The sequence below is a fragment of the Apis florea genome, unplaced genomic scaffold, assembly GCF_048593485.1.
Source record: "Apis florea isolate Af1SG1 unplaced genomic scaffold, ASM4859348v1 contig_3587_pilon, whole genome shotgun sequence".
Classification (NCBI taxonomy): Eukaryota; Metazoa; Arthropoda; class Insecta; order Hymenoptera; family Apidae; genus Apis; species Apis florea.
The window spans coordinates 1,330,515-1,350,682 of NW_028256789.1; the positions used below are offsets into that span (position 1 = coordinate 1,330,515).

Consider the following 20,168-nt stretch of genomic DNA (forward strand, 5'->3'; position numbering starts at 1 on the left):
ACCCTCGCAGCGCATCCTTATGCTTTGTTCTTCCCAATTTTCGCCTTTCTATTATAAATTCTACTTATTGCCCACTTTACTCTTACCCTCTCTGACAACGAAATTTATAGATCGCCACGTTTCTCGTGTAAGAATTTCTCGAGTCAACCATCTAACCTATCTTGAGACATTCGTTTCGTAATCCTGTCAGGATCACGAAGACACGAAGATCGCTCGACAAGCTTATATAAAGATCGTCTTTAAACCCGTAGAAAAAAAAAAAAAAATATAAAGTGGAATACCGAACCGCTGAATAAAAATTACACGGAATAGGTAATAATAAGTAATAGTTAAAATAGAATACGTGATGCAATAAATTGGTAAAATGAAAAAAAAGAAAAAAAAAAAAAAAAAAGAAGCAGAGAGGAAAGCTTCGAGATTAAGTTTTTCAGTTCGAGAACTTTTTAAACAGATCCTCGTCGAAACTATAAAACTATAGAGGAGATATTTTTCCAAGATTTAAAACGCGATATTAAATTAAAATTCTTTATCTAGCTATCTAACTGTTTAAATTAAGAGAGATGGAAATGCAGATTGCACTCCTGTTCAATTCTTTTCGAACAGGATCAAGGATTTAATTGGGGTCAGTCTTCTTGTTTCGTTGCTCGGGTCAAGAGGTCACCGATTTTCTTAATCGTCGTTAATTTTTTTGTCCATTCCTCTCTCGAGCGAACGAATGAGTCTAGCGCAACCGGTTTCCTCCTCCGCTTTTTTTGCGAAACGTTTCGCCTCTCTGTCCGCTCTGAAGCTGCCTCGCGAAACGTCTGGAGGAAGTCAAAAAGAGGAAAACGAAGAAATTGAATTATTTAAATCCGGATTCGGTACGCACAAAGTTTATCGAGTGCTTGAACGTTTCTTCGTTTAAATGTCAGATCCTGTAGTCGCAGGCGAATCGCGCGATGGCGCCTTCAAGTTTCTGTGCCAACAGACGCCACTCACCTTTGGCACTGTACGGATGTCTGGTCTTTGAAAAAAATTCCTTTACGTGACAGCATGCTATTAGTCACATCATACTTCGACGTCACAAGATTTTGGAAATATCTTGGAAATATGATAAAGTTTTATGGGAAATTTAAACGCGAGAGCACTCGCTTTGATCTCGAAGAAAATTTCAAGAAGATCGATTTCGAAGAAAAATTTATGATATTTTAATAATATTCGGATCGGAGAAAATTGATTTTTTCCGAAGGAGATAATCAACAAAGAAGATCTGAGCGAAATATAGTTACGGAACAAGTATAAAATAGATTTACTTATTCAATGTCACGTGATCCAGAGGCTACACGAGTCTCGTTATCATTCCGGTGTCACGTGCGATATTATCGAAGGAGACAAGAAGTGGGACAAAAAAGAATCGTAATTAAGAATAATAAATTTTGATCGATCTCAATATTGTAATTGTGACATGTGGAATATTGTTATTTATTTCACAAAAGATTCTGACGGCGTAGTTACTTCTTAGAATCTTCTAAACCAAAAGATACAAAGTTTTTACCATAGACAAATGCAAACACTAGATCTACCATCTTATGGAATTTTATGTATCATATTCTGAATTACCGATCGTGCAAGAAGATCTTGAAGTGCCCTCTACGATTTAGAGCCATAAATTTAGAATTTATATTCGTTCTTATCATCAAACTTGATAAGTATAAAAATTAAGAAAAATTCTTTTCTTTAAATTTCAATACAAATATGTATTATTACATATTATTACATATTATATTCAGTTACATTTTTATTAAATCTTCCTTAACTGTAGAATTTTCTCTTACCGACATTCGATAAGGAAGATATAAAGGGTTATGAAAGATCGAACAGCCCGTCAGATGACTCAAAATCGTTCTGACGAATTCGCACGAATTTACATTGAATTTATTAAATATCGTACTTATATACTCTGTTCCTGTATAAACATTACAATTGTTACAATTATCATAAAAAAACAAAGATGATAAAGCATAGAATTAAGAAATGATAAGACGAACGATGATAAGACGAACGAAAATGCACGTGAAAATCAACTGGCACAAATCTCGCGATTAATTTTTCTTTTTCATCACGAGTTTACCGTTATTATCTCACGAATATTAAAGCGTTGGATATCTCTGTTTCGTCAGAAAAGAGATCTGAAAAAGCTATTAGCAGGATTGTCATCAGACCGGAGGCTCTTTGAATAATCGTCTCTCGTTATTGTCTTCGAGCGGGAACGTCTGCCTCTGTGTCGGAAGAATCAATGCTTAAATGTACAGGCACCGAAAGTCTGCTTGCTTCTCGACCGGATGAATTCACAGCATTTTTAAGCGGCGCTTACCGAAACGTTTTAATTATTCACTGGTTGCCGGCGAAACTCCGCCGCTATTTCCATAGTAATTACAATCGCTAACTTCTTCTTTGTGCCAGACATTTTTCACCGCTATCTGCTCATCGGATCTCCAACGATTTCTACGAATCGTTCCAATTGGACCCTACTCCTATCTATCTTCCATTCCATCACTAGCGAGAACCTCGACCATTTAACCGACAATTGAATCTTTCAAGTAGTCAGATAAAATCTAATTTAAAGGAATATTTGGATGAAAAATTTGTCTACTCGAAATATAAAAAATTCGATTGAAAAATATTCCAATACCAACCCCAAGTTCCGGAATTTTTTTAAATGAATAACGAGGGAGCAAACACACTCGCGCAATTTTTAAACATTCAACCCTCATCTCAAGCAACAACAAGCTTCCCTAATTATTCACCTCGGCAATTGCTTTCCTCCGCAAAACAGAAATGCTTCCCCTTTTATTTACAACCGCGAGATTAAGTACCACCGTCACACTAAATTTCATTTTCGCACGCCACGTTTTCGTTTGCAACTCCGCGGTTGCATAATCGCAGTTATTGCATCCGGGAATACGAGACTTGGTCCAGAAAGATCCCTCGTCGTCACGACGAGGCGAAACGAGCGCAGGATTCAACATCTCTCCTCCTAATGCATGTCCTCCAACCATCTCCTCTCCCTCCCCTCTTTACCTCCCTTTCAACCGATTCTTCAGCTCAACAAAAAGGAGCACGAGCCTCCTCCTCCTCCTCCGAATACGATATTTTTCCAGAGGCACGCGAGACACGATTCCCCCGATTCCGTGACACGGATCGCAGCTGCGACTCTGCACCGGCGGCAATAAACGAAGGTCGAGCCGTAAATTGTTCTCGATTGCGGCGAATTAGCGAACGATCGCTATCGCCGGGCCTGAAATTATTTCCTCCAAGCGCGCGCGATAATCACGATCGACGACGAATGCCAGCTCCACGTAATTGCTCGACGAGCAATCAACCCTCTTCCCACGCTGCTCCTCCCAACACTCCTCCTCGAGTTGAGAAATTGAAAGAAATCGGTTGCAAATGTCAATCAAGACGCAAACGGGATCATCATATATCGAAGACGAGCGTAGAGGGCAGTTTGTGATGAGATTCGTTGAACGTGATGAATTATAGTGAATCCACAAAGTGGTTTGCAACGCGTGCTGGAACGGAATTTTTTCCTATGATCCATTCACAATAATGAATTGCTCTAGCACAGCTGAGGATGCATCGTGAAATGAAACAAGGGACGGATAATTGTTCGTTCGAAAGTTTAAATGGAGGAGGGAGTTTACAATAGAGCTTTCACGGCGCAGAAATGCTCGTATAGAATGCTCACTGAGCGATGATCGTCAATGAGGGAGGTACCGCGGAAAATGTTGCGCGTTTTAGAGGGAAGTTTGATATAGTTAGATATAGTATGGATACACGGCCTATATATGTATATAACGGCTCTATGTGAAACGGCTCTATATACACAATCTCCACAAATTGCTCCGGGATGGCCTAAATTCACGGTCTCTTATATCCGGTAATATATAACAGTGTACCATTTTTCTTTTTTTTTTTTTTTTTTTTTTTTACGTTTGAAATTTAAAATTTTCTCCTCGAACATGAATATTATTCTCCATCCAAAAAAAAAAAATATATATATATTTATATAGCGATCCTCCTTCGTTCCTTCGTTCATTTCGTGCAAAAACGAAATGCCTAAGTCTCACAGAGTGCGCGGAGTGTATTCAGAGGCGAGTATTTAGAGGCAATTTCGAGAACCCGGAAATTCGAATTGTATTCCGTCCGTGTCAATTTACTCGCGAGGCCACGATCCTCTCGAGTTACCACGTTCGAAGAACAACAGCAAACTCCGCTGTTTTCGGCTGGCAACGGTAAACAGGGACCCCGCGGTAGGTTTGGTTCCCTGAAGGGCCAGTCGACAGACGGCAGATGGCAAGCACCTGACAGAGTTCCCTTTTCGAGAGGTTCCTTTCCCGAAACCCGCCTCTCTCTCCCTCCCTCCCTCCCTCTTCCTCTCTATTTCTCTCGATAACATCTTCGAAAAATCTTGGAGAAATTGTATATATTATGCCGTTTATATCGAAGCCGTCGAGAAAAAGAAACGGCAGTGTGAATACGGCAGAGCTGCGCGGCTCGATACGTGCACCGCCCTTGAACCGAGAACGAAGACGACGGGGAATCGAATATATATATATATATATATATATGTGTGTGTGTGTGTGTGTATATATGAAGGCGAATTAGATCCAATCGAACGATTAAGGACGACAGCCGACTCACCTCGAGACAGTGTTGATTCTAGAACACGAATACGCGGATGGAGGGGAAAACGAAAGAGTCGAATCGTTTTTCCCCAGAGGAGATATAAGTAATAGACGAGCGACGATTTATTAAACGGCCGCCTCGTTGGAACAATACAAATTATCGCCAATTATACTTCCACGCCTGATAGTACCACGCTCGGATAATTATACGGGCTCGCGGAGCCAGCCCGTTGTTCATTATCCCTGTCATCCTCAGACGAGGCGAGGTACAATGAATATGACCCACGATAATAATTATACGCGAAGATTCTAATTTTGTGGGTCACAGACAGTGCGTCTTTCTCTTTTCTTCAATTACGTAGCGTCCGTGGTGTTGACGGGACAGAGTTGTAACGAGAAAGTGATGGAGAAGAGAGGGATAATAATAATTAAACTAGTCGATCCCAGACTATTGTGAAATTATATTTTTAATCGAGATTAATTTACAACGACATATTCTTTACGAACTATCGAGAGGATTAAGAAAATATCGTTGGTTAACCTCGTCGTCCGTTTCGCAATCCTCACTCAAATTCCTCGAGAAAAGGTATAACCACACCGAACGAGGATGATACTCGTTCAAAGAAATCGTCTCGAAGTTTTATGCAAATTCCGGGATCGGGTAAGATCCTTTCTGTTCCTAGTATTTCCGACAGAGAATTATATGCGAGCCGGGGTATGGAGCCCCTCGTTAAACGAAGGGACGGGGTTCGTGAAATCGGGCAGAGAGAATTCCTGAGACGGCTCGGAAACTCTTTTATTGCGCCGACTTTGTACGAAATTTCGCCGTTTCGTAGAATTTTACGATCCCACAACCATCGCGATCCGTACTCGCGTCTACGGATACGAATAATGCGTAAAAATCTCTTCACCTCGGGACCCGATCATCACGGAATCGTCTTCACGACCGGCTTCCTTTTTCTTCTTTCTTTCTTTCTTTTTTTTTTTTTTTTCCTCTTCCTTTCTTTTCGCTTTTATCGCAATTTCGATATAAAACTTGGAAAGAAATTTTATTACACCGTTTTATTTCCTGGGCGGAGAGACACGACGAATGCGCGCACAGTTAAGAAACGATGTTAGGATAATCCCGTCGTACGTTTCACCGGCCGCGCTTACACGACCCTGTTGCACACCCACCCGGCGTCTACGCACGCCGTTGTGTAAGCGCGTGTTGTATGCCTCTCTGTATAGAGAGGCCAGCTTTCTCTTTTTATAGCCTTCTAAGCATCGTGCCCGCCTCCGAGCCCTCGCCGCCAACCCAAAACTTGTGTGTACCACCGTTGCACGGACACGGCTTGCACGCGTGGGTGTGACGCTGCGGTTAGTTGGACGCGCGCGTTCGTGTGTGCACGGAGAGGTATCACGGAGGCGGATAGAGATTCATCGAGGTACCATTTTTGTACCAACGTTCGTCCGTCCCTGTGCCCAGGAACAGGAAAACACCATCTTTTTCTTCTTCTCTTTCTTTCCTTTTTCCTTTTTTTTTTTTTTCGTCTCGTCTTGAATTATTCGAAGAGGTAATACTCGAATTATCGGGATGTGACGTTTTCTTTTAAGCAGGATTAATTATGACGCGGGATCATATATCATATACGATCGAAGATTTAGAAGATTGTATTGTAGCGTACGTCCGCTTGTTTTTCGTATCCAACAACGATACATTTGACTCAAAATGGTTCGAGAGAGAAAAAAAAAACAGTAAAGTTAACAAAGTTTCGATATTGGAAAATCGATTTCATATTGTTCCCCACGAATAGCCTGGAGATCTCGATCGGGATCGGTTCTCCGCGTGTTTATCGCAACAACAACAGGCTCATTCTCGAAAACTTTTTATGACCAAGTTTAACGTCCAAGGTAACACGAGCAGTTATTCGTGGCTCCCTTTCTCCTTCGGGGAGGAACACGAGAGAACGCGATGATCTTTCTCGGAGCGTGTATCGCAGCCCCTCGCATTTAGGCCCCTCTAATCACGGCCGGGCTCCGTGATAGAATATCGCATCGAGGTTGCAGTTTCTCATGCAAATGGAACGACAGATAAGCGAAGCAAGTGGCCGAAAGTGCTGGTACAGGCATATAACGAGGCAATATTTTCCCTCGGGCCACATTGCCCTCTCTTCAATCGCTCGTTTCTGCGTTAAAACGGATTTATCGCCCTCCCAATATCTCCTTACTTATCAATGACCGATCCATTTTCGTGAATCGCGACGATTTTGGGAAGAATACGAATCTGGCCAATTTCATCGCCTTTTCTCCTTTTAGAAATTTTATCGATCGAATCGAGTAAAATTAATCGTTTCGTTTCTCTTTTTCTTAGGAACAATCTGTAATCTGTCGTAATAAAAATTTAATTGATCGCGCGGTGGGAAAGATGGATAGACAAGATCGGGTAATTTTCTTCTTCGCCTCGTTTTATCGATTCGATCTCTTAGATCGAATATAATAAAAAGAGGAATTTGGCAAGGACGACATCGATAGAGTCGTAGCAGAGACACTCGAATTAGCCTCTCGACGAAAATCGAGACGAGAAATCGGTCGATACCTCTCGAATAACAGGAATCCGTTCTGTACTCTCGTTACTATAAGTGGCACGAGTACTCAGACACGCGCGAGCCACACAAATTACTCCTCGCCCGGTTCCCTGTTTACAGTCATTGGCACGTAACCGCACGGCGCACGCGGTCGTGTTTGCACGCGCTTGCACGATCATCGAGGAAAGAGAAAATCACCGAGATCATTGTTGGCCATTGCTGTGATTACGCAATCGACTCTGCATCCGCACGATTCCGGTGTTACTTTTATTCGGGAATTTATCCAGTTCGCTCTCTCCTCTCTCTCTCTCGTGAATTGTGTTTGACTTGTGAATAGTAATGATTTTCCATCGTTGATAAAATTCCTCGATGATAGCGATGAATGATAAAACGATATTTCTCTTAAATTTTATTTTATTTCGAAACGTTCGTCGCGAAAAATTTGTGAAAAATAATCGTAGCCGATACTCTGCCATCTGATTAATTCAATGGTGAAATTTTACATCGAAGAATCGCAAGTTTCTTTCTTTCGTTTGTCGAAACGAACAAAGGGTCGAGGAAACAGTAAAGTAGTAAAAGTATTCGTGGTAAAGATCGTTGATCTTCTCTTCTTTTTATTTATTTTTTTATTTTTTTCCAATTTTATGGATTATGGATTATTCGAGGATGTTGAGGAATAGGAAAAGATGTCGAAGTCGACTTTGTCAACGTAATGGTCAAACGTAATGGATTCCATCGAGCTGTTTACGACTTAACCAGCTTAATGTTTGAAGCATGGCCTTGTTGATTATTCCGTACACACCAATTCGTAGCGTTCTATGAGTCATTTCGACTCGTTCTCTCCGTAAGAATCTTTTCTGTACTTCGCTTCGCGTCACGTCGTAAATTTTTCAACGAGGAAAGAAAAAAAAAAAAAAAAAAAGAATTTCTTCAAATAAAATCTTCGTAAAAATTATCCGATCGAATAGAAACTTCGTTCCTTGTACGATATAAACTTTCCCTGCCGTTTCTCGCGAATAATCAACGCGAATCCAATCCAAGTTGAATTAAGGCAACGACAAAGAATTCGAATCAATAATTCCTCTCTTTTTAAGCTTAACTAATCGTGTTTTCTTTTTTTTTTCTTTTTTTTTTTAGCGCTCCATCCAGTCTTAATCGATCTTCTCTCTCTCTCAAATCCGCTAATCAATCGAGAATACTTCTAATCCCTCCTCTTCGACAATTATTGAATAGACAAACCCCATCGAATCGCGATGGAAGAGGCTGGTATTATAAAAGGAGAAGAAGAGGAAGAAAGATGGTGAATCAAGCAGTCGTTCATTAACGTGCAAATGCGGGGATCGAAAAAAAGAGCGGGATGAGACTTTTCCCTCGCCCGATTCTACGAAGCGGCAATTAAGATCGGTGCGGCAATTCCATCGGCGACAAGCCGCGCTCGAGCAACGTATTTTTCTTTCCGCGCTATTAACGAGCCTCTCCCGCGAGAATAATAATTTAATCCAGCCGCATCCTGGTTCGTTTTCCTTTTTTTTGCGGGTCGAGAGGAGCGGACCAGTCGGGCGCGCAAACACGAACATGAAACGACACGACGGTTGTTTGTCCGGTTATTGTCATTATGCGCAACCTAATTATCGGCCAATGGACTTGATCGTGGAACGCCGTCCGAAATCCAATTGACGAGAGATGTCCACGATCACAGATTCAACGAGGACGAATTAAACGGCCGCTCTTCTGTCGACCGACCGCAACATTTACATATTTAATGCCAAGGACTTGGCGTGAGTTACGATACACGAAATGTGGGCGTTGCCCACGGCTTATTTTCTTTCGCAAGTGCGTATATATCGTTCTTTCTTTCTTTCTTTCTCTTTTTCTTTCGACGGAGAACTGCGTAGACGTGGAAATTATCCGAATATTGCTCGAGGTACGGCAGATACATATTTCTGCAATTAGAACGTCTCGCGAACGTTTGTGGTTTGATTTTATCTACCGTGTTGATGTATCCACGTGGAATATACGTGGTTGGTCGGAGAAACTTAAGTTTTAAGTTGCTTGGCAAAGAGGAGGAGAGCGATCAAAGGAAAAAAACAAAATTTAAATTTCGCACCTCGTCATTGTTTTCTTCCTCGCGAATTAATTCAACTTGGACGCTGTTAATTCGATGACGAAGCGCGTTTAAGCGAGACATGCTCGCGCGCATCGCCGTGAGTAATGTCACTATACAACGACGCTGGCAAAGTCATCCCATTGTCAACACGGTGAGAGCGCATTTTACTACACTGGAATTTACTCACGAATCGACGATCGAGCTCTATCGACCTACCAACTCGATGATTTCGTTCGTCCACCCGCGCAATTCGTCGTTCCATCGACGAATGCATCCTCGACCGTCGTTCGTTAATAAAAAAAAAAAAAAAAAAAAGTATCCTTGGAAATATCCACTTTCCTCTTACCATTAACCGTGCAATCTTCGTCGTAAAACCGGAGGGAACGAGCGGAGTCAGGTAGAATTCCCGAAAGAAATTCAAAAATATCGTTTACTCCCGTGCACGATGAAGTTATTTCTCGATTATAACCCGGCCTCCCCCCTTCAAATTCCTCCATCCCGAGTTTCTTCCTTCGAGAACTTGCGCGCGCCCAGTTTCTCCCGGAAAAATTTCTCATCATCGTCTCCCCCCCCCGTTGGAGGAAGATGGAGGAGATGCCGATCTCGAGCCGTGGGATAGATACACACGTAGGGCAGGAGGGATGGAGAGAAGCGCGATCGAATCGTTTGCACCGTAAACTCTCGATTTACAGTGCATACGTCTCTGCCAGTGGCGATACGATAATAAACCTATAGCCGCGATAAAGATAAACAGGTATCTCGGTAACAGAAGCGTAAACTTCCACGAGGCGAATATATCAGGTAACGATATGCTTTTTAAGGCGGCCATTATTTTCCAACTAGTTAACAACTTCTGCTTGAAAGCGGCGGGGAAAGAGGAGGATGGGGGGGGGAGGAGAGGAGGATATCGATTATCAACCGCCATAAATATCGTAACGATTTCACGGGGCCCTAGATGCCCGGGCCGCGTATCGCCAACCGATCGCGAACACAACCGAAACAGGTCTTGGGTGTACGGTTGTTTGACGTTGGCGCGTATCCAGCAACCACCACCAACCGTGTATCGTATACACACCGACGCCATCACCGACACCATAAGCGCACGTGGGTGTTTAAAGCCACCTCTGCGCGCGCGCGCGAGAATCGACTTTCACGAAACGAATCGGTGCCGCCGTGCGAGCGTAAAACGGCCGGGTACGTAGCATGTTCCGTACATGGAAACCCGTTTCCACGTTGTGTTGTTTCCTGCTCGCTCCGTGGTTCACCGTGTCGCCCTTAAATAACGCAATTAAAACGTTCCTTCACGCGGCCGTAGTCGCGGAGGAATCACTTACCGTCCGCCTTTATCTTTGGACGGATGAAAAAGTTAGCGGGTAAGACTGGTTCCATTACCGAGGCCCCGACAGCCACGAAATTAACTTTAACGCGCGAGAAACCTGGCCAATAGGGGGATAGCCGCGATGAGGATACGCCATGAAGCTTCATAAGGCGTTGCAATTAACGAGGAATATTTCTTGCGAAGGGACCTGTGTAATTAACTATTATGATTAGGTATTGTGTTTATCGTGCAAACAATTGCGCAAGGGGGGAATTCTAGGAATTCTCGTTCGATTAAATTTTTATACTCTCCGCTAAGAGTAAACTTGGGATAAAAATGAGAGATGTTTTAAAATTAACGTGGCGATCTTTACGTGGAAAACTTGATTGAGAAATGAATCGCGTGTTATTCCGCTATAACGCTAGACGGATAATTGCGCGCTTCGTTGATTGAAATGCGTGTTTAATTTAACTCGAATTACAATTACTCTTAATATATGTCCGATTACGAGAAATCGACTGCTGCGTATTCGGAAAAAAACCGAGAGAACAACGCGAGAAGTCAGACACGTGCCGGTAGCTTTTATTCATATTCCACGGATTTAAATTTTTAACGAGAGACGTAAATTATATTCCAGCGTTGTTACCAGCGAGAGTTTGGGGACTTTGGTGAAAGCCTCGAACGATCTTTTCAAACACGTCACACACGTTCCTCCGTAACCACAAACACGATCCCTGTAATTCGCTCCCTGTTTTAAAACTATATTCACCGACACCATACCATCGATCATTTTTCATAATTTCCTCGACAACACATCGAACACATTTATACCGATCGAAAGTTTCCCCGAGTTTTTTGATCGAGCCACGTTTGAACTCGTGAACATACATACATAGATAACGCCCTCGATTTCCTTCCTAATTTATATCCTTCGTTAAAGCCACGTCGAAAAAAAAAGGGAAGAAAAGGAAAGAAAGAAAGAAAAGAAAAATAAGAAACACACGCCAATCGTATTACACGAAAGGCAATAAAGTCAATAACGTCTCTTCGAGTATCGCGTTATATCCGTTTAACGAGCGACAAAGCGTCATCCGCGTAGAGGGCGCCTCTAATCTCTTTTAAGTTCCACACGGTACACAGTACGGACTCTTCCTTTAAGTTAACGTTTTATTATTGGCTCAAGGTATTTAGACTCGAACGTGTCGAAAGAGGAAAGACCAACGTCGGTTACGTGTGTACGTGTATCGACGTACTCGTAGATATCCGACTGTGTATGTGTACACGAATACGAGTAGCGATAAATTCAGCGAGACGCTCTCTAAAGTGGCGCGGGTGAATCCGTGAAACGTGTTCGTTTTTTAATGGCTCGCGTGGTGGAAGAGAGAAAGCGAGGCGGAATTACAGTCGCGCCTTGGTATTTCGCCTGATTGGAATTAGCCCGTGGTTTATACTTTCCTAGGCGGTCTCTGTAAAGAGACGGCCGACCGTCTAGAACCTTGTCGACCTCTCGCGACGGAATAGCGCGTAAGAACTCGCGCGCGCGCGCTGTTCTTGCTCGTTTGCTCGAACCGTACGATTTATGGCGCGACAAAGCGTGGCTGCTGCACAACCCGTCGTCCTCCCTATGATAAAATATATCTCGTGGACCGCAGTAACGATGATAATTACGAGGAAAGCCGATGTTTCGTGCGACACGCGTGAAAGACAAGGGTGGGGGGAGGGGTAACTGCATTTTTCCTTCCTTTCCTTACTTCGCCTCTCGTTCCAACGAGGGGGAGGGAGGGAAGGGGGGAGGGGGGAATCTCGTCTCTCGTTGCTCGCGTGACAAACTTTCTAACTGGAGCGGAGACTGGATTATTAATCGGGGATCGCAGGCCCCGAAAGATCGGAAACAGCGATGGCGTACGGTGAGCAGCAGCGGGGGGAACGAGCGGAGTAACGAAGAAAAGGTACGTCGTTTAAAGAGTCCAGTCATCTCCGCAAGAGTTGACCTTGATCTTGAGAGAGGAGGAGGAGCGAGGAGGAGAGGAGAAGAAGAAAGAGAGAGGGAACGGTAAGGTGCACCACGAGGGCCAGAAATAAAGGCGGCAGTTAAGGCGCGTTTCGTCGTCGCCTTCTTCTTATTTTTGGCATTCGCGCGAATTCAAGGGGGACGTGCTAAAAATTCAATCCCACAGCTAAGAGTAACTCGTGTGTCACTCGGCTGACGTGAATGCATTCGACAATGGCACTTGGAAGAATTTACAATCCTTCTCTTTCCGTCTCCGGCGATCGTTCATTCCGAATGGTCAGCGACTGGTGGTCAGACGCGGATCGACGCGTTAAAGAGAGGAAAAAGAGAAAAAAAAAAAAAAAAAAAAAAAAAAAAATTTAAATTTTAAGAATACCGTAATTTGCTGCGAAACAGCAGATAATATCCTGAAAGAAACGATCTTGTTGATTTCTCTTGTATTTCACGACCCAAACCGTTCTGTTCAAACTAACAACGTTCTCTATTCCAGGGGTAACTGCGTGGTACTGGTATCACGCGTAACAACTACTCACTCGCTCGCCCGAACTCGAGCGAACACTACCAATTCCAAATGATCAACTAGAAACCAGAACCTATTCCAAGAAGGCCTCGAAAACTCGTTCTCCAACAGAAATCGATGAAAACTGGTCGGCGTCTCGAGCCCGGCCTAAAGATTGGCGTAGTCGTAGAGCAAGACGGGGAGGGGGGGGGGGGGGGATGGCCGTGGGGTTTTTTCATGGCGTTGCGAGGGCCCGAACAGCGGCGTTGCGGGACGCGACGATGGTGGCGGTTTTCGGCTGTGCACTCTCGGCCTTAGAGAGGCCTTACACCACCACCACCACCACCACCACCACCAGACGTAGCGTTTTCGTTTTCTCTCCTCTCTCGCGGTGCGCGCCGCGGTATAATGGCAACGTGTTTTCGTCTAATGTACTTTTTGTGATGTCCTTGATGGAGGAGTCTGCGAATGCAGGAGGACTACAGGGCAGGCCCGGTGGGGGCCTGCCACGGTGCGGCGAGGCGGGAGAGTGTATCCACTCTGGATCGAAGCTAGAGAGAGGCAGAGGAGGGAGGGAAGGAGTTAAAGAGGAGAAGGGTGGGGAAGGTGGGCAGGAGGGCCCGGCAGCACCTCAACCCACCTCAACTTCGGGCCTAGTCAAGGTCAGTGCGGCAGGCCCCACCCTCCTTGTCCCCCTCCTTTTTCTCCCTTCTTCCTCCTCCTCCTCCTCTCGCGTTCGCTCCTCTCCTTCCTTTTCTTTCAACTCCCTCTCCCTCTCCCTCTCTCTCTCTCTCTCTCTCTCTCTCTCCCTCCCTCTCTCTCTCTCTTCTCACTTGCCGAACGTGGCCCCGTACCGCATTATCGCGTCATACCATGTTGGGACCCACGCCCTCCTCCAGGAGTTTTGCTTCGCCTTTTTTTGTTCTCCCTCCCACCCCCTGTCCCCCCTCCTCCCGAGAGCCCCTCGTCACCCGAGAGAAAACCCGCGAAATCCCAATTAGATAGTAGAGATACTCGGTCGATACCGGTCAGCCACCAGTATTGAATCGCGACGCGTCTTGAATCGCGAGAATGATCGGGCACGATAATAATCGGCACGATGATAATGATTATTCTTGGACGGAGGGAGAGAGGGAGGGAGGAGGTGTGGAGGAGGGAAGGAAAGGAAAGGGGAGGGATTTTTACCGATGAGGAGCAGACACGAACGTTCTTTTCGTATCTTTTCGAATGATGGATTTTGAAGAATGGAGCAATTTGAATCTGATGGAGGATGAGGCTCGGTGGTCGGCTAATGATCGGATATCAGAATGATCCATATCGATAAAAGGAAGAAAGAATTAGGAGTCGTCCCTCTAATGATCTGTTTAATCATAAAGGCGAGGCAGGGGGAGGGGGGGGGCGAGTGGATCCGGCGGTGTTCCGGACGAGCCGGTCATGCTCACACTTTTGCATCATGCACGTACCTGCACTAGAACCGTGGGTTAGGTTTCAAAGAAATGAAAGAAACAGAAGCGGCCGACGTTGATGAATGAAGCTGATGAATCAGACATCCTTCGTGGAGTATCCTCGAAAGACCTTTCTTTACGATCGCGGGTGTCATGATAAATAGACCATTTTTTTTATTCCATCGTGTGATATCCGACGGAATTATGTATGACGCGCATCCCGTGCATCCTTCGAACCACGAATTCACTCCGCTTTCAGAAACTATAAATGGAACGAATCTCTCTCTCTCTCTCTCTCTCTCTCTACGAATCGAACTTTTTCAACTCGTAGAGAAATTCGTCTTCTTCTTATCCAACATCGTCTTCCAACGTCCGCTCGATCTTCTCTTCGGAAGAAACGGAAAATTCCTCTTCGACTTTTCGCCTATCATCCATATTTTCCATATATATTCCATATCTCTTCTCAAGAGATCATCGTACCATCCGTTAAGAAATGTCAAGAAACACTAGTTGATCGAGATCCATCGTCGATCCATTTACGATGTTGTCGTCGATTCTCCCTGCATTGTTCGCGTTGCATTTGCACCGCGGATACAGCTCGGAATGTCTGGCCGATAATGATCTACGACGAGGTGGGGGAATATAACGTTCTCGAGGGAATCAGCGATGAAGAGGAGCGATGGAAGAGGAAGACAGAGGGATTAGGGAGCGGAGAGGAAGGTAATGTGGAGGCTGAGGAGGTGAGTGAGCGAAGGCATGCTAGTACCAAATGAGATTGGATGCTGACCGTGTAGGACGACTTTCGGGGCCCTGCTAGCCTGCCAACAGTCTTTTAGATTCGGCGAACCCGTCGCCTCCCCCCTCCTCCGGCCGAATGTGCCGCCATTCGTCGGGTGTCGAAGTTGCATTACCATCGACGCCATTCCATTTCGTTTCACGGTTTCGTGGTTCTCGTATTGTGGCTGAAAAATTCTCTGCCCAACCGACCATTTTACGTTTATTCGCCGTGGACCCATTTTATTGGGGCCCTCCTTGCGTTCGGGTACGCACGTGTGCGTGGAGTGGCTACCGTTGTGCGACAGGCGGCGATAAAAATTTTGACGATTCGAAATAGAGGATTTATGCGGCTCTAAACCAGCCGAGTAATCAGCCTTCGATTCGTTTAATTGCGTTCCGACCAGCCATCGATCCTCTATACACACGCCTCTATAACCAGTACACCTATACACCACAATTCGACCGCGAGGATTTTCTAGCCCTCCCACCCTACTCCCCTCCCCTTTCCCTACTCTCGATCTCTCGCGTTGCCTCGATCGTTTCCACTCCCTCCCGTTCGTATTCGACGTCGACTTTTCGACTTTCTAGCGATTCCTGTGTAGAGGTCTCGTGTACGTGTGGCCACATTCACGAAACACACACACGAAACGCTTCCCCACTTTACCATATGGTTTACAACGTTGAACTTGCACCGCCACCATCGGCGTCGGGTTACCCACCCTCCCTCGACTCGTTCCTACTCAAAAAAATCCGGCTGTAATGCGCCAAATGCATTCTTTGTCCGGGTACGAGTGTGAACCGTGTTGCCTGTTAACCGTGTATTTTTGGACCGAGGATAAATAGAATCCATTTTCAACGCGACTTCTCCGGGTTCCGTGATAACCATCTCACATCGAGTAAAAAGTATTATATTCCAGAATTTATATATATATATATATTTGTCCTGTTCGTCGAAAATCATAATCGAAAATCTACTTGGCAAATATATATGAAAATATATATTTTCTCGAGGAGAAAAGGAATAGAAGGGCGGCGACGATCCGGAATCGAATAATTTCATCGGTTGTCCGCGGTTGTCTATTTTTCGGCATTCGGTTTAATTACCCGTTTAATTCCCCCTTTTCCCGGGGGAGGGAAGGGGGGAGGGGCGTGCGTGAGGCCGCATTAATTGGGCCAGGCGACGCGCAGATGCGCGTTATGGCGTGTGCGTGATACATACGAGTACGAGCGGACCGAATGCGGTGCAGCTGCAGGTATATAAACGAAAAGAGAGGCCAGTGCAACGGTTTCAATTGTCCGCAATATGGCTGCCGCCTCAGCTAGGCCTCATAGTCGTTATCCTTGAGAGAGGCCCGTGCAGCGGTTTCGTTTTGTTTTAGAACGCGGGATGCGCGCGCGCGGGTGCGACTGTGAAAAGAAGAAGAAAGAGCGAAGCGGTATAGGTATAGGTGGTCGAGGAAAGGACGGAGGTAGAAAATATCGGGGAGAGGGGAGGATGGAGGAGCAAAGAGAGGAAGGACGAGAGGAACCACGCCAAAATGAGGGCCCGAATGTAGCAAAACCGCCTATATCCGTGACTGTATACCCATACCGGCGGCTTGTACAAGAAATGATAATTACCTCCCCCTCTCCCCCACCTCTTCCACCATTTCTTCCACGTCCACTATCCACCCGTATCGTTTCCTTCCTTCCTTCCTTCCTTCCTTCTTTCCTTCCCTCGACAATTACTCGTTTCATTCGAACGATTCGATTCTGCGGCTCTCGCGATTTGCGGTCGAGCCGAGCCGGTCATGTTCCTTCGAATTATCGAGTAAAAGTGTTTTTACCGTCGTTTACCCTCGGTAGTTTATTAACGCGCAAATGACCGGCGTTTCGACGATAGTTGGTTTACGCGTGATGGAGCTTGTAATTCGGGATGATTGAGTACGGTTTAAAGTGAAAAATAATCGTTCGATATCGCGTCGATCGTATTTGGAGAGGGATACCGGGGAGATGATGGTATATAAAAAAATTAAATGCTCCATTTTACGGATGATCCGTAATCTAACTAATTAGCGCGTTGATCGGTATTTTTTATTTTTTTTTTTCTTTTCTTTTTTTTTCTTTTTTTTTTTTTTTAACGTTCAACGAATTGCAACAGGGATTTCGCGCAATACGAATTGTATAAAAGTACTTGTACGAGAGGAGAGGGTTCAGAGTTTTTATGGGCGCGGTTCCCATGAAAAATCACTCCTGCTCTCGCCACAATACTGCCCTCTGTGAGGCCAGTCATCCTCGATTCAACGGTCAGAAGCCATATGTTCCTGACCGAATGTGCCAAGAAATCATTGAAGGAACCGCAGTAATGAGAGACCACCCATCGCGTGTTTCGCGGCGGAATCACCGGAAACTCGGATCGAAGCAGCTTCATTATGCGATTCAATGCATCGATGTTTTCGCTTAGCCACTTTTTTCCACGCCCGACCCCTCTCCCTCCCGATAATTGCATTCGCGAATTATCTCCTTTTGCGAGTGGTAATGAAGATACACGTTGCATTATGCATCTCAGCTTGTTGCCGTCGAGGAGTCGGTATCACGCCCGTAGAAATGTTAATGTTTCCAACGTCGCGAGGAAAGGAGGAAAAGCTATAATAATAGAGGAAATTGTTGAAATTCTTGACTTTCTTCTTCTTCTTCTTCTTCTTCTTTTTTTCAAAGTTGAAATATCCTATTCATTCTGTTTGCTGCGCTATTATAAATATATTTTCTTCTACTACGATTGATGAAAATCGAATCATTGGGAAAATTAAGAGGACCAATGAGGATCTTGGAAATCTTGGAAGAAAGTTCTCGAAGAAAGAGATAATGCCTAATAAATAATTGGAACGGAGTCTAGAACGTTGAAAATCATGAAACCCTGTTCGAGGGTCTTGTGTACCTGGCATTCGAGAAATACGGTATTATGGCGGCCGTAAAGCACTAAAACACCCCGACAGTTGCGGAGGAGAAGTGAGGGAGGCCGTAAGTGGACATTAGCGGTGGCATTGTGAATCGAACCGCATCATCCAGCCGAAACCAGCTAGCTTCCATGGAGCACAAAGGGAACGCCGCCTTGGTTTGCGCCTTCTATCCTCTTTCCTTACCAACATACACACACACACACACACACACACACACACACACACACACACACACACACATACACACACACGCACACACACACACATACACTTGCACCTATCCCACGATCGAAGCTAACCTTAGTACACACAGGTTCAGGTGTATTGGAGAAAGTCGTAGTAGTCTTACGCTTCTTGGATATTTTTGGGCTTCGTGGCCTACTGGTCCACGAGTAGAGGGGATCGTTAGAGGCGAGCGACAACGCTATTGGTTACCGAGATTACCAGCGTGAACCAGGGCTCCTGATGGAAGACACGATTGGTATTCATCGATGGCCGAATCGAAGAGAACGATGAATTCGTTAAAATCCTCGTGGCTAATTGATCGATCGGTAAAAATCCGCTCCACGATACTTTCCTTCCGTCGAGGATTGAATTGCCAAGGATCGGGGCACCGCTTCGATAAATCCCTCGTCAAGGGATGCGAAGTTATCTCGAATCGAAAATGCGGAAATCTATTCGGCGAGCGGCCGAAGAGTTGGCAGGCGCGTTATTTTAAGAGATTTCGAGATCTCCAACAATGAAAACCGATTTGGTTAGCTGGAATCCGCTTTAAGCAGGGGGGGGGGAGAGGGGGGGGGTTTAACTTTCCAAGAAATGGGAGAAGGAAATTCGTCAGGTTCGGAACAATGGCGGAGAGCGCGCATTTCGCAGAGTTTCCATTTGCATCCAATGGAAAAAATCATCATTTTGGAAGGGTCGAAAAATGACGTTTGTTATATTTGGCAAGATGGAAGGTTTCGATTCGTGGTAGGTTTTCCAGTCATTTGCGTGCGCACACCCGTGGGGATGGTCAAGAGTTAGGTCAGGTTAGGGCTATCCCGACCTGTGTATCTCGTTCGGAGGATAAATGCTCCCTTCGAAGAGGCTGGACTCCCGCTCGTCAAAAGACGGTTTCACCTGACCCTCTTCAACCGTATTCGGAGGGTGCGTACATCTCACGCCCGCCATACTTTCGATTTTTCCGTCTCGGACGACGGAATTCTTTGATAGAAAGACAAAAATTCGATATCTCATCTCATTGAAAATTCATCTTCTACACGCTTTCTGCTCTATCTCGTTCGTTTGAATTTTTTAACTCTTTGATTCTTCTTTAAAAAATATTTTAGAGAATATAATGAAACGTACTCAAGGCTAGCAACTGAACGATCGATTAACAGTATTTGAAAAGCATATTTTTTTAACAGGCATTTCTATTCTATTCTATACGACTTTTTAGTAAAGATGTTCGATCTCTCTCTCTCTCTCTCTCTCTCTCCATCTTCTACACGCGCACAAGTTAATTTCAAATATTCTACGTTGAAAGTAGAATAGAATTGTAATCGCGCGAATAGATGTATAAAACTTGTTCGATAATCTAGCAAGTAGGTTGAATACACGCGTTCGAGATTCGATCCTTACGAAACAGGTTTCCTTAGAATCTGGCCAAAAGTAAGTGACTGTTAACGGTAGGAGCGGATGTGCGCGAGACTTATCATCCCCGGCTTAATAGCCGACAAGGACGGAGCGTCTTCTCGGTCTCGGTTCAATGTCGATAATAAAATACCAATGAAGCCGGAGTCGAAAGACCTGTTTTCACTCTGTGATCATTCCTGACTACTCTTTCCCTCCTCCGTCTC

General features: G+C 44.8%; 1 protein-coding gene across 10 annotated transcripts in view; it reads right to left on the bottom strand.

Moving 5' to 3' along the window:
* The window catches only part of Ca-beta (Calcium channel protein beta subunit), an 83,987-nt gene that overhangs the window by 29,421 nt on the left and 34,398 nt on the right, over window positions 1-20,168 (bottom strand). The gene's annotated exons all lie outside the window — the stretch shown is intronic.